The sequence below is a fragment of the Ipomoea nil genome, unplaced genomic scaffold (assembly GCF_001879475.1).
Source record: "Ipomoea nil cultivar Tokyo-kokei standard unplaced genomic scaffold, Asagao_1.1 scaffold3100, whole genome shotgun sequence".
Lineage (NCBI taxonomy): Eukaryota > Viridiplantae > Streptophyta > Magnoliopsida > Solanales > Convolvulaceae > Ipomoea > Ipomoea nil.
The window spans coordinates 2,944,940-2,959,481 of NW_017619528.1; positions in this window are offsets into that span (position 1 = coordinate 2,944,940).

The window sequence follows — 14,542 nt, forward strand, 5'->3', positions numbered from 1 at the left end:
AAATGAGTAGAAACGAGTAGAAACTATGAGTTTTTGATGTGTTTATGATTAGAAATGCTTTGGTATGTGTTTATGAGTTGTTGGGATTGTTTTGGACATGTTTGAATAAGTTTTTGGAGGAGAAATGCTATCTGGTGCACAACACAGTGTGCACCAGACCAGAGTGGCGGCCCTAGTCGCGGCCCATCAGAAGGGCCGCCGGCTAGAGCCATGCCACCACGGGACTAGGGCACGGCCCTAGAAGAGGGCTGTCGCCTAGTCCCGACTTCTTAACGGGGCTCTGGGGGCGGACCATGAAGAATCCCGCCCCAGGTCCCTGAGTTATGTACTGATGAGATTTTTGTGCAGTGGCTGGGCCCTTGTGGTTCAGCTACGTGTCGTTTCGGGCCGAGCGCTACGGGCCCTTGTGGCTCGGCTCTTCGGGATCGTCTTGACGCACGTTATGGCTTCGATTTCGTGGAATTTGGATTAAAAACAAGTGTGTTAAGAAGGATTTTGTGAAGAAATGTTACACAGTGCATATTTTGCTAAACTCTCTGTTTTGAGAATGAAATTGTTGATTTTGTGATCAAATGATGATTTTATTGAGTAGAGAAGCATGATCCTTTGAGATTAGGATTTATTATGAAAGTATGATTAAATTGTATTAATTGCTCAATGAGAATGGAAGCATACTTGTTGAGTGAAATGTGTAGAAGTTGATATTTTGCAAACCGAGCATGTTGATACATTTTTGAATACTACATGTTAGTGTATACATGATTTAAAAGCATGTTATAGAGCATTTTGACATTTCACATGATGCATATTTCGAAAATGCATAAGGGACCAACGTGAGTCCAAGAATACTTTCAAAAACCATAAGCATGTGGTATATCATTCTTTGATGCATTGAGAAATAATAGAATTGTTGCATGCATGAGATTGATGCATGAGAGATATATTTATGTATTATCTATATCGGTGAGGTTTTGGAAGATACCGTTTGGACTATGTTCCTCTCGGGAGATTATTATGGACATTGCGGTCCCAGTGTATGTAACGCGGCGTATTCCCACATTACGATGTTGGAAACTTCCCGCCACACTAATAGTTTGATACCTGATTATATAGAGTTTGAACCGCGAGATTGGTTCCGTAGATGGTAGGAGATATTGGGTCGGAATTATGCCGTTCCCGATGGGGTAAGTCACACTTCTGTGAGACCCTAAGCCGTCTACGAGTATATGGGAAAGAAAGAGAGTCAACAGAGACTCAAGAAATAGAGTCAACAGAGACTCAAGTATGAGAGTCAATATAGACTCGATAGAAAGAAAGAGAGTCAAGAAAGACTCGAGAAAGTAACAAAGAAACCTCCACAGAAAGTACTCTATTTTATATATGAGCATATGATTACATTATTGCACTAGATTGCATATGAAAAAGAATATACTGTTGCACTAGATTTCATATGAGTATGAGTATATTGTTGCATGAGATTGCATAAGAATATGAGTATATTGTTGCACTAGATTGCATATGAGTATGAGTATATTGATGCATGAGATTGCATAAGAGCATGAGTATATTGTTGCACTAGATTGCATAAGTGTATGATTATGTTATTGCACGAGATTGCATAAGACCATGAGTATATTGCTGCACAAGATTGCATAAGATCAGGGGCGGACCTACAGTATGGGCAGTGGGGGCAGCTGCACCCACTCACCCTGTAACACCCCCCCAAACACGACCTATATAAAAGGCCTTAACACCTGCAGATCATACAACAAAACTAGCACAGCGGAAGAAGATAAAACGAAAACTGGATAAAAGAAATCCAAACGGGGTGTTATGCCACGTCTACCAAACACGGTAAACGCTATGGCGATCAATCTGCAAGTGTATACATCTATCCCAAAAAGGTAACAGTCTAACACTACAATGACACACATGCCACAAAACAAAGGTAAAGATACTAGACTACCGGCCACTAACATCGCGCTCGTCTAGACATCACCTGAAAGATACAAAGATAAACATTGGGACGACGTCCGGTCAGCGATAATGCTGGTAACCCACCAATACATGTGAAATATCATACATATATAGATATAAGTTGTAAAGCCATTTTCGAAACGGAATACGTAAGTATATAAGTCAAAAGCCAAGATCAACAGTCAACACAAAACTCATCACTCTCAAAGATAACACGTGAACACATCCCAAACCACAAAGGTTAACCACAACACAAAGGATAAAGACAAGACCGATGGCAACACATGCCCTTGTGACTACACACGTCACAAGAAAGAGAACTCACAACAACGGCTACACAAGCCCTCGTGACATCACCCATCACGAGTTGATATGCCTTCCTTATGCCCTGTTCCAACCTTATGGCTACCCCCAACCTTGTATCTTCATTCTAACCATTACCTCCAAGACCCCTGTACAGCCAAGTCCAACCTTATTCCCCCGGGACCGTCGTCCCCCACCAACGACCACCAACGAGACCACCAATTCATAGTACACAAGGTACCGTACACGGAAACACATGCCCGGATAAAACATGTTATCCTCCATAAACGTGAACCTTACACAAAGGCCACAGCTCCATAATCACGCCACGGCCGCCACGAGGACCGCTGCAATACCTCGGTGACTAGTGTCCCATAACACTAATCGTGCAATCCAGGTAAACCCACACACGCACCACAACTCAACAAGAGTCAAACAACGGATCACAACGAAGGTATGAAATATACTCAATCAACGAACGGGTCACAGCCTAACAACAACTACGATGAATAACACAAGTTATCATCAACCAAATGGAAGGTACAAACCACACACACACTAGCATTAAGACAATAAACTAGCATGTTTAACAACGGAGAAACTCAAGGTAGTTCGGAGGAACACACAAAACACCTCTTGGTCCAACGAAACACAATGTTGAACACTTAGCACGATTCAAGACACCAAAGTCCTACATGGATACCTACCATATAGTTCTAGATATACGAAACATCAAGAAGACGCTCAAATAGTTCCACAAAAGAACATCGGGAAGTCAAAAGACCGAATACCGAGTCAAAAGAATCACGGGAAACAAATCCCGATACAACTCCACTGTGTTCCCCGCGGGTGGACCCACGGGTAGGCCCCTACCCGTGGTTCCGCCCTCGGGTATACTACCCACAAGCCTATGTACCTGCGGGTGGGCGGCGGGTAGGGCTCTCCCCGCCGTTCCGCCCGCGGGTATATATTCCTGTTCAAAAAGATCCCTTCGGGAATTTTTATCTCCAAACTCAAATTCAAGTCCAAAATATGCCAAATCTCACCCAATACAACAAAATGACTTGAATCATAGGAAATTCCAAGCAATGGCACACAAGAACCCGAAACACAAGCTCTAGATATGCATTTTCACAAGACAAATGCATAAGCACTCACATTTCATAGCAAAGCACAAGTAGAATCCAAGAAATCACATATAGGTAAGCAAAATAGGTTTTGTAGAGCATGGGTTACCTCTTGTAGACCAAAAGACTTCACTTTACACCACAACAAGCTCCCAACAAGGCTTACTTTCCAAACCCACTTCAAGATCAAACCAAAAGATCATAAAGATCCAACCTTTAAGAAAAAGACAACTAAGATGAAACAAAAAACACAAGATGAACTTAGATCTTACCCTCCTAGATGCCCAAATAGGTGAAAGGTGGAATCTTGGTAGCAAATCTTGGAATCTTGACAAGGGTCTCAACTTAGCTTGGAGAATAAGCTACACTTCTTTTCTAGAGAGAAGGTAGAGCTAATTTCTTAGAATTGTAAGGAATGAAATGAAAAAGTCTTCTAGGTTAGGTTAAAATACTAACTCTTGGTGAAAATTCAAGGATACCCTTACTAACCTTTAGAAAGTGTAAGGAACAAGGGAACTCCCCTCAAAGCTCAAGGTACAACATAGCTTTGAAGTTGAATAGTCAAATACTAGTCCTCGAGTATTAAAAATCAGGATTTTAGGAGTTAATTCCTCAAATAAAATAGGATTAATTACTCAATTAATCCATGGATTGAATGTGGATTTTTGGGGTGTCACATCCTCTCCCCCTTCTTAGAAGCTTCGTCCCGAGGCTTGGGTACGACGAATTAAAAGCAAACGGTGAAAAGAGGCAAACATTGTGACAAGAGGTTCAAGAACAAACTCTTTTGGTCAAAGACTCCAAAAGAACTCGCAAGGATTCCAAAGCAAAGAAGTATTCGAAAGCAAAAAGGAAGGCATTTTAAATTCAAGGATTGGCAAGAGTTTAACAAACAGATAGATTGAGCATCAAGAACTCTAGCCTCAACACAACCACCGACTTCTAGACAACAACCAAGAACTAGACAACTAACTCCAAACACCAACTTACTAAGCTAGCTAAGCCACAAGCATCCCACAAAGACAAGCACACAAAGCAAACAACAAACGAGGAAAACGAGGTACCTTCTACAAACAACTAAGGGTACCGCTCCTGCATAGATGACTCTAGCTCCCAAGTAGCTTCCTCAACCCCATGATGTGTCCACCAAACCTTCACCATCTTAACAGATTACCTACGAGTGTCCCGAGTCTTGAAGTCCAAAATTCTGAGCGGCCTTTCTTCGTAAGACAAATCTTCATCTATCGGTATTACTTCTGGTGGTAAAACATGAGCCGGATCGTGAACATATCTCTTGAGCTGCGATACGTGGAACACGTTATGCACCCTTTCCAACTCCATAGGCAACGCCAAACGGTAAGCCAAACATCCAACCCTCTCCAGGATTTCATACGGGCCTATAAACCTAGGGCTCAACTTCCCTTTCCTTCCAAACCGCATTACTCCCCGGGTAGGAGATACTTTCAACCAAACTTTATCCCCAACCGAGAACTCCACCTGTCTCCTAGCCAAATCAGCATAGGACTTTTGACGATTTTGAGCCGCTTTCATCCTTTCCTGAATCTGTTTAACTTTCTCAGATGTGTCAAGCAAGTATTGAGGTCCCAATACTATCGGATTGACAAGATCCTCCCAACATAGTGGGCTGCGACACTTCTGTCCATAGAGAGCATCATAGGGTGCCATGCGAATGCTTGAATGATAACTGTTGTTGTAAGAAAACTCGATCAAATCCAAATGGTCCTCCCAAGACCCTTGAAAATCTAACATACAAGCTCTCAACATATCTTCGATAGTCTGTATAGTCCTTTCTGTTTGCCCATCGGTGGCTGGGTGGAAAGCAGTACTGAGACTTAGTTTGGTTCCAAGAGCTGCTTGCAAGGATTTCCAAAATTGAGACAAGAACCTTGGATCCCTATCGGAGACAATATCTGATGGGTGTCGAAACCTACAAATAATAAATTACTTACTCTATAATTTGCAATAGTGATGAGTAAGGTCGTACCCACAGAGATTGGTCAGACTTATTTTTAATCAAAGATTTAATAAAGAAAGAGATGGGAATTGAAAATTAAATAGCAACCATAAAAAGGCAAACAATATGAAATATCAAATAATAATAATAATAATCAATAGCAACTAGTATCCAACTCAAGGAATAATATCAATCTAATTCTAACAAGACAGATCATTGATTCCCAAGAATAAATTAAATTACTTTACTCTTTACAATTGGTTATGGTTATTAACAAGCTCTAATAACCTATCTTTCCTTACTTTTTCGGTAATCAAAACAAGCTCTTTGATTACTTCCCTAGCTAATAAACAATCCTAAACAAGCTCTTAGGATTTAGTTTACTAACAGCATTAAAAGAATTAGAGAGATTACTAATTCTAGCCAACAAACTCAAAAGCATGGTTCATTAAACTAGACTATATATCTTCATAACATAAGATTGAAAATCTAATTTATAATCAACTATGTTATTTTCTACTAGCTTTAGAACACTTAAACAATTACGGATTCAAGGTTCTAAATAGCAATTTAATACCTTGACAATTGAACAAAGGGTCCTTTTGCAACAATTAATCAAGCAATAATTAAAACTCATATAACAGGAGATATATAAATAATAAAGTGCGGAGAATAAAATTAAGCTAAATAAATCTCACTGGTCTTGTAGAATCAAACTTCAATAATCCTGGAGTTGGAAAATCAATACTCAGCAGTACATTGCAGAGAGTGTTTACAGTAAAATAAAGTGATTCTGAAAAAAACTATCTTCTACTGAAAATTTTAGCCCTATTTATACTAATTCTAGCTCCCTAATCAGCTCAAAATAACCCTAATTTCTCTAACATCCACAAACTCAATTCATCTACTCAACCACACAAAATCTGAAAAATAAATAATCTTTATTTTTCTAACCAGAGAGAATCTAACAAAATAGCTATATTTGTTCCAACCTCTGCTCCAATTGCTTTTGCCCGGTCATAATTTCTGTGGATGAAATTTGTTGAAGCCGTCTGCTGCCGCAAAAATTGACCGAGCGTGGAATCCTTCATCACAGTAGATCAGGGTGCTGATTGATTCGTATGTTGTTGCAGATTTGCGGACGAAATTCGTAGAAGAAATCGCCAATGGAGTCGATCGTCGCCATCCCAGTTGCCGATGCCGCCGACTCTGGTGGGTTCGTCCGGACGTTCGTAGAAGAAATCGTTGTCTGTTCATTGCTTCTACGTACAGAACTCCTTAAACTAGAAGAAAAAGAATGAAAAATAAATTAAATGCGTGTTGGGCTGCTCAACATATAAAACAATTAAGACATTTTAGTCGGCCCAAATTAAACAAACAAGAAGAAAGGAAATAATTAATGTACTCTAATTCCACCTAGCCCAACAAATATAATATGTCTATTCCTAATGGTCCAAAATAATATTTAAGCTTAATTATATAAATAATTATTATATTATTGCAAAGTATAAAATAAAGTTTAAATTAAATATATTATTAAATAAATAAAATTAAATTATTATAAAAACTAATCTAAATTAAACATATAAATTGTTCTTATCAAAATTCCCCACACTAATCATTTGTTTGTCCTCAAGCAAAGACATTATTTAAGAAAAACATAAATATAAAAACTCATAACACTTCATGAACATTGGTCTCAAACACATTATAAATAACTAGCTAGCAATTAATTTGAAAATGGAGTGAACTAAATAACCAAGCTCTCATGGGAATATCACTCATAACGCACAAGTGTTTGAAAGGTGTGTATATTTCACTCAAATCAATTCCTATAGAAATGCTCTACCATAGGCTTGCATATCTTCTCATTCTCTACTACAAGATAACATGCATTATCAAATCATAAGGACTTTTTCATGGTTGTAATGGGGCTAGGTAAAGGGTAGGAATCATTTAGAAAATAGTTCAAATAGCCTTAAAAACTTAGAGGAGCATGATTGAATGAACTAATAATTCAAAATAAAGACCAAGTGAACCAAATCTCTTTTGTTATTTTTATAAAAATCACATCCCCACAAAATCATAAACTATTCATAGTTTATTCAACATGAAAAATAATAATAATAATAACAAAATAATAATAATTCTTTTTTTTTTCTTTTTTCTTTCTGTACTGTCACTTTTTCTCTTTTCTTTTCTTTTCTTTCTTCTTTGCATTTTCTTTTGATTCTTTTTCATTTTTGAAGAATCATTATATATCATTTTCCTTCATTTCTGCTTCAACAACAAGCAACATACACTTTGTTCATCACCCATTCACTCTTCAATTTCTTTATTCTACTATTTTTTCCTCCTCTTTTTTTTTTTTTTTTTTTTTTTTTTTTTTTTTTTTTTTTTTAAATACCAACCAATAAGCTCATAAAATGACAAAGTCATTATTTCCACTAATAGACATTTTGCCAAACATCTTTCCCCACACTCACTCTTTATGCATTTACCCAATCAAAGCTCCCCTAGTCCTTTAGGCAAGGTTAAGGAAATTAATTTCAGGTATGAGGCCTATAATGTGGTTCCATAGCAAAAAAACATGGTTAAAAAGGCTCAAAGTGGCTGACTAAGGATAAATCAATTATGGTATGAATAGGCTATTTGGCTAGTGAGGCTAAAATTCAAAGATGGCCTTAATCATATTAAAATCATGCATGCATCAAATTAGCTTTAAAGAGAATCAAGGCAAGTTCTAGAGATACAAATCTATGGAAGATATCACACAAGAACAAAATAATTGGACTGAAGTGTCAGTCAAAGGCTCAAAATCTCACAGGTTCATGCTTGTTTAGTTTAGCCACCACCATATCAAACAAAACACTAAACTAAATAATCATAATATGCAAGACCAATTATTCAATTATGTTATGAATTTTAGTAAAAATATCATTTTTTTGAAAAATTTATTAGTAAATTTTTATTTTATTTTTTTTGTAGGGAAAATCAAATAATGAATAATAGTTAAATCCCCTCCCCACTCTCATTCTTAACATTGTCCCAAATGTTAAATAGAATTTAAAATTAAGGCATGTAAACAATAAAGAATGTGTTTAAAAGAATGGAACAAACTCCCCTTGTCATAAGTAGCATGTCATTGGTTGGACATCATCCATTTTCAATCTTCATAAACTGGGCACTGCAGACTAATTTCTTCAACATTATATGCCTGAAAACCTTCATAAAATGGCTTTAAACGATGTCCATTAACTTTAAAAAATTTTCCGGTCTCTGAACTGTGTATTTCAACTGCACCATGAGGAAAAACATTAGTAATAACAAAAGGTCCTACCCATCTAGAACGCAATTTGCCAGGAAAAAGTTTCAATCTAGAATGATAAAGTATAACTTTTTGACCAATAACAAAATTCTTCCTAGAAATCTTTTGATCATGAAATGCTTTTGTTTTTTCCTTGTAAATTCTAGAGCTTTCGTATGCATCATTACGAATTTCTTCAAGCTCTTGCAGCTGCAACTTTCTCAACTCACCAGATTCAGCCATACTCATGTTACATTGCTTAACAGCCCAATAAGCCTTGTGTTCCCACTCAACAGGAAGATGACACGGTTTACCAATACCAAACGATAAAGAGACATACCTATTGGAGTTTTGTAGGCCGTTCGATAAGCCCATAAAGCATCATCAAGTAGTGTACTCCAATCTTTCCCGTTCGGGTTAACAGTCTTCTCTAGTATGGACTTAATTTCTTTGTTTGAGATTTCTGCATGTCCATTGCTTTGTGGATGGTAACCTGTAGAAACACGGTGAGTAACATCATATTTTTTCATCAATGCTTCCACCACTCTGTTGCAAAAATGAGTTCCGTGATCGCTTATTATTGCTCTTGGCATCCCAAACCTGGTAAAAATATTAGATTTAACGAACTCAACAACAACTTTAGCACAATCAGTCCGGGTAGCCTTAGCTTCAACCCACTTTGACACATAATCCACAGCAAGAATAATGTAAACATTATTGTAAGAAGAAGGAAAAGGACCCATGAAATCAATACCCCAAACGTCAAATATTTCACAAACAAGAATAGGAGTAAGTGGCATTTGATCCCTATAACCCAAATTTCCAGTTTTTTGACATTGCGCACATGTTTTGCAAAACATATAACAATCACGAAATAAAGATGGCCAAAATAAACCACATTCCAACACCTCCACATGCATATGAATGACAAAAATTCAAAATAGAAGGAATTTCTTCTTGAGATACGCACCTTCGGATTATTTGATCAGAACAATGCTTCCACAAATAAGGGTCATCCGAAACATAGTATTTAGCATCACTCTTTATTTTATCTTTTTGAGATTTAGATAAATCAACTGGTAATGTTCTAGTAACTAAGTAATTCACAATATCAGCATACCAAGGAATCGTCTTTTGAACAAAAAAAAGATGTTCATCAGGAAAATCATCTTGCAATGGCGAAGGTTTTTCACTTGTAATTATCCTACTAGCCTCTTATCCATTCTCATTGAATCCCGGGGGGGGGGGGGGGGGGGGGGGGGGGCAAATCCAACTAGAAAAACTCACATTGGACTTAGGGATAATCAGGCTCGAACTGATGACTTCCACCACGTCAAGGTGACACTCTACCGCTGAGTTATATCCCTTCCCTGCCCCCATCGAGAAATTGAACTGACTAATCCTAAGTCAAAGGGTCGAGAAACTCAATGCCACTATCACTATTTTTGAACAACTTGGAGCCAGGCCTTCTTTTCGCACTATTACGAATATGAAAATAATGGTCAAAATCGGATTCAATTGTCAACTGCCCCTATCGGAAATATATCAGCAACTAAATTTTCTGCACCCTTTTTATCTCGTATCTCCAGGTTAAACTCTTGTAGTAAGAGCATCCATCGAATGAGTCTGGGCTTAGCTTCTTTCTTTGAAAGCAAGTACTTAAGAGCTGCATGGTCAGAATAAACAATCACTTTAGTACCAAGCAAATATGAACGGAATTTTTCTAAAGCAAATACAATAGCTAAAAGTTCTTTTTCTGTTGTGGTATAATTGCTTTGTGCACTATCAAGTGTTCTCGAAGCATAATAAATAACATGTGAAGCTCTTCCAACTTTTTGCCCAAGTACAGCGCCAACTGCATGATTGCTGGCATCACACATAAGTTCGAATGGAAGATCCCAATTCGGTGGCTGAATTATTGGTGCAGATGTTAACATATCTTTTAGCGTATCAAATGAATCTTTGCATGCTTCATCGAACTCAAATGCCACATCTTTTTGCAATAATCGACACAATGGATTACTAATCTTTGAAAAATCCTTCATAAATCTCCTATAGAAACCTGCATGACCAAGAAAAGAATGAACCTCCCGCACACTAGCAGGGTAAGGCAAAGATTTAATAACTTCTACCTTAGCTCTATCCACTTCAATCCCTTCAGAAGATACCACATGACCCAAAATAATACCCTAATCAACCATGAAGTGACATTTTTCAAAATTTAAAATAAGGTTTTTTTTTTTCAATGCATCGTTCAAGAACTTTTGTGAGGTTAGCTAAACAGGCATCAAAAGAATCACCATAGACTGTAAAGTCATCCATGAATACCTCTATAAAAATCTCTACAAAATCTGAAAAGATACTAACCATACACCTTTGAAATGTAGCAGGAGCATTGCAAAGACCAAAGGGCATCCACCGGAATGCAAAGGTGCCAAACGGGCAGGTGAAGGTCGTTTTTTCTTGGTCTCCAGGTGCAACTGGAATCTGATGAAAACCTGAAAAACCATCCAGGCAACAATAATGGGAACGACCTGCTAAACGTTCAAGCATTTGATCAATAAACGGGAGTGGGAAATGATCTTTTCTAGTTGATGCATTTAATTTTCTGTAATCTACACACATTCGCCACCCATTTTGAATACGAGTGGGAACCAACTCACCATTATCATTTTCTATCACTGTTATACCTGTTTTCTTTGGGACAACGTGCACAGGACTTACCCACTTGCTATCTGAGATTGGATAGATTATACCTGCATCAAGAAGTTTCAATATTTCTTTTTTAACCACTTCCATCATGGGTGGGTTCAATCGGCGTTGGGCCTGTTTAGAAGGCTTACACTCATCTTCTAACAATATCCGGTGCATACAAGTAGAAGGGCTCAATCCCTTAATGTCAACTATAGTCCAACCTATAGCTTTCTTATATTCCCTAAGCACTCGGACCAATTTTTCTTCTTCCAATGTAGATAGTTTTTTGGAGATTAGCACGGGAAGAGTCTCTTCATCCCCTAAGAATGCATACTTTAAATGATCTGGCAATGGTTTTAGTTCTATCTTCGGAGCTTGAACAATAGAAGGAAGGAGTTTTGTGTCAGATATAGGCAACTCAATATAATAAGCATTATACTTCATTGGCTTAAGTGAATCCAACTCATGTACAATATCTTGCAAATCAAAATTCAAAGAAAACTTATTCATGATTTTCTTCAACCCATCAGGGGTAAGATTCAAGTTTAGTGCAACCTCTAAGGCATTATTATAAGTCAAATAAGAAATTTTCTGCACAAAAGAGTCAACAACATCTACTAGAGAAACAGACGACACATCATCAGGATATTTCATAGCATTATAAATGTTAAACTTAATGAGTTCACCATCAAATTCCATTGTGAGTGTACCATCATGCACATCAATTTTAGTTCTAGATGTTTTCAAAAATGGCCTTCCTAATAAGATTAATGAAGAATTAGTAGAATTATCTTCTTCCATATCTAACACATAAAAATCAGCAGGAAAAATCAACCCATCAACTTGCACTAAAACATCTTCTAAAACCCCCACAGGATAAACATTAGATCTATCAGCAAGTTGAACAATTACACCAGTTTCTTTTAAGGAACCAATATTCAAAGATGAATAAATAAATAAAGGCATCACATTAATTGAAGCTCCTAGATCTAACATTGCTCTTTCAACATTAACATTTCCAATTTTGCGAGGGATAGTAAACATACCAGGATCTTTACATTTAGGAGGCAACTTCTTTTGTAGAACAGCTGAAACATTTTCCCCCATGCTTACCATTTCATTGCCTTTCAATTTTCTTTTATTTGTGCACAACTCTTTAAGAAATTTAGCATATCGAGGAATTTGTTTAATAGCATCAAGTAAAGGAATATTTACCTCAACCTTTCGAAATGTGTCAAGTATTTCTTTTTGTTCTTCATCCTTTTTTGATTTTGCCAATCTACTAGGAAAAGGGGGAGGAATTACCACATCCTCCGGATGTTCTTTGACAAGCTTTTGATCATTTTGGGGTGGATGAACTTCTTTTTCCTTTTCTTCATCTCGGTTGTGTCTGCTTTTCACTTGAGTAGGTTCTTGCGGCTCTTTTCCACTTCTCAAGGTAACTGCACTTGCATTTTGCTTTGGATTTACAACAGTTTGCGAGGGCAATTTACCTTGAGACTCCAATCTACTCACAGTAGATGCTAGTTGGCTCACCTAACTTTCCAAATGTTGAATACTTGTCCTTGTTTCTTGCTGAAATTGTTGTGTGTTAGTAGCAAGTGATTTAACAATATCTTCCAGTGACATACCTGAATTAGAAGATGAAGGTTGTTGAATTTGTTGTCTAGGTTGAAACTGTGGAAATTGTGTACACGGCTTGTAGCTGAAATTTGGATGATCCCTCCATCCTGGGTTATATGTATTTGAGTAGGGATCATAATTTCTTTGTGGTTGGCCCGGGAATCCTCCAATTGTATTAACTTGCTCACACGAATCGTATTGAAGTGTTGGGCACATTTCAGTTTGGTGTCCAGTAGCAGCACATATCCCACAAGCTTTTACTTGCTGCATATTTCCTACAGCTAACTGTTGAACAAGAGTAGTTAAATGAGATAGTTTATTCTCAATGGAAGAAATGTTTACCTCGTTCACTCTTCTAGAAGACGTATCCTGTCTGCATCCAAATTGTTGTGAATTGGCAGCCATTATTGATATTAACTCTCTAGCTTCTTGGGGAGTTTTATTCACTATAGCACCTCCACTAGCTACATCCATCATTTTTCTCTCCATTGGAAGAAATCCTTCATAAAAGTTTTGAATGAGGAGTTGTTCAGAAACTCCATGTTGGGGCCAACTTGCACACAATTGCTTGAAGCGTTCCCAATACTCGTGGAGAGTCTCTATGTCTCTTTGCTTGATGCCACATATTTCTCTTCTAATATTTGCAGCTCGTGACCTTGGAAAAAACTTTTCAAGAAACAATCTTACCATTTCATTCCATGTGGTTATTGAGCCAGAAGGAAGGTAAAATAACCAATCCTTTGCTCTATCGGCTAGTGAGAATGGGAAGGCACGCAGTTTGATTTGATCTTCCGTTACTCCTTGTGGTTTGAAGCTCGAACACACCACGTGGAACTCCTTTAGGTGCTTATGTGGATCTTCATTTTCAAGTCCACAAAAAGTTGGAAGTAATTGAATCAAACCTGAACGTAATTCAAAACCAACCTCTAATGCAGGATGTTGAATACAAAGCGGTTGTTGATTCACATTTGGTGCTGAAAGCTCTCGCAACGTTCTTTGTTCTTCGGCCATTACTTGCTCTACTTGCTCTACTTCGGGATCGCAGCAAAAAGCAGTTGATTCGGTTGTGGTATTTGATTGAAGGGATGTTGATGAAAGGGGTTGATTTTTGCGCAATTTAGTTTCCTTCCTCAACCTTTTAGCAGTCTTCTCGATTTCAGGACCGTATTGAAGTTGACCTGTACGAGAAGAACGTGACATAAAAATAAGTCTATTTAACACCAATCCCCGGCAACAGCGCCAAAAAATTTGATGGGTGTCGAAACCAACATATAATAAATTACTTACTCTATAATTTGCAATAGTGATGAGTAAGGTCGTACCCACAGAGATTGGTCAGACTTATTTTTAATCAAAGATTTAATAAAGAAAGAGATGAGAATTGAAAATTAAATAGAAACCATAAAAAGGCAAACAATATGAAATATCAAATAATAATAATAATAATCAATAGCAACTAGTATCCAACTCAAGGAATAATATCAATCTAATTCTAACAAGATAGATCATTGATTCCCAAGAATAAATTAAATTACT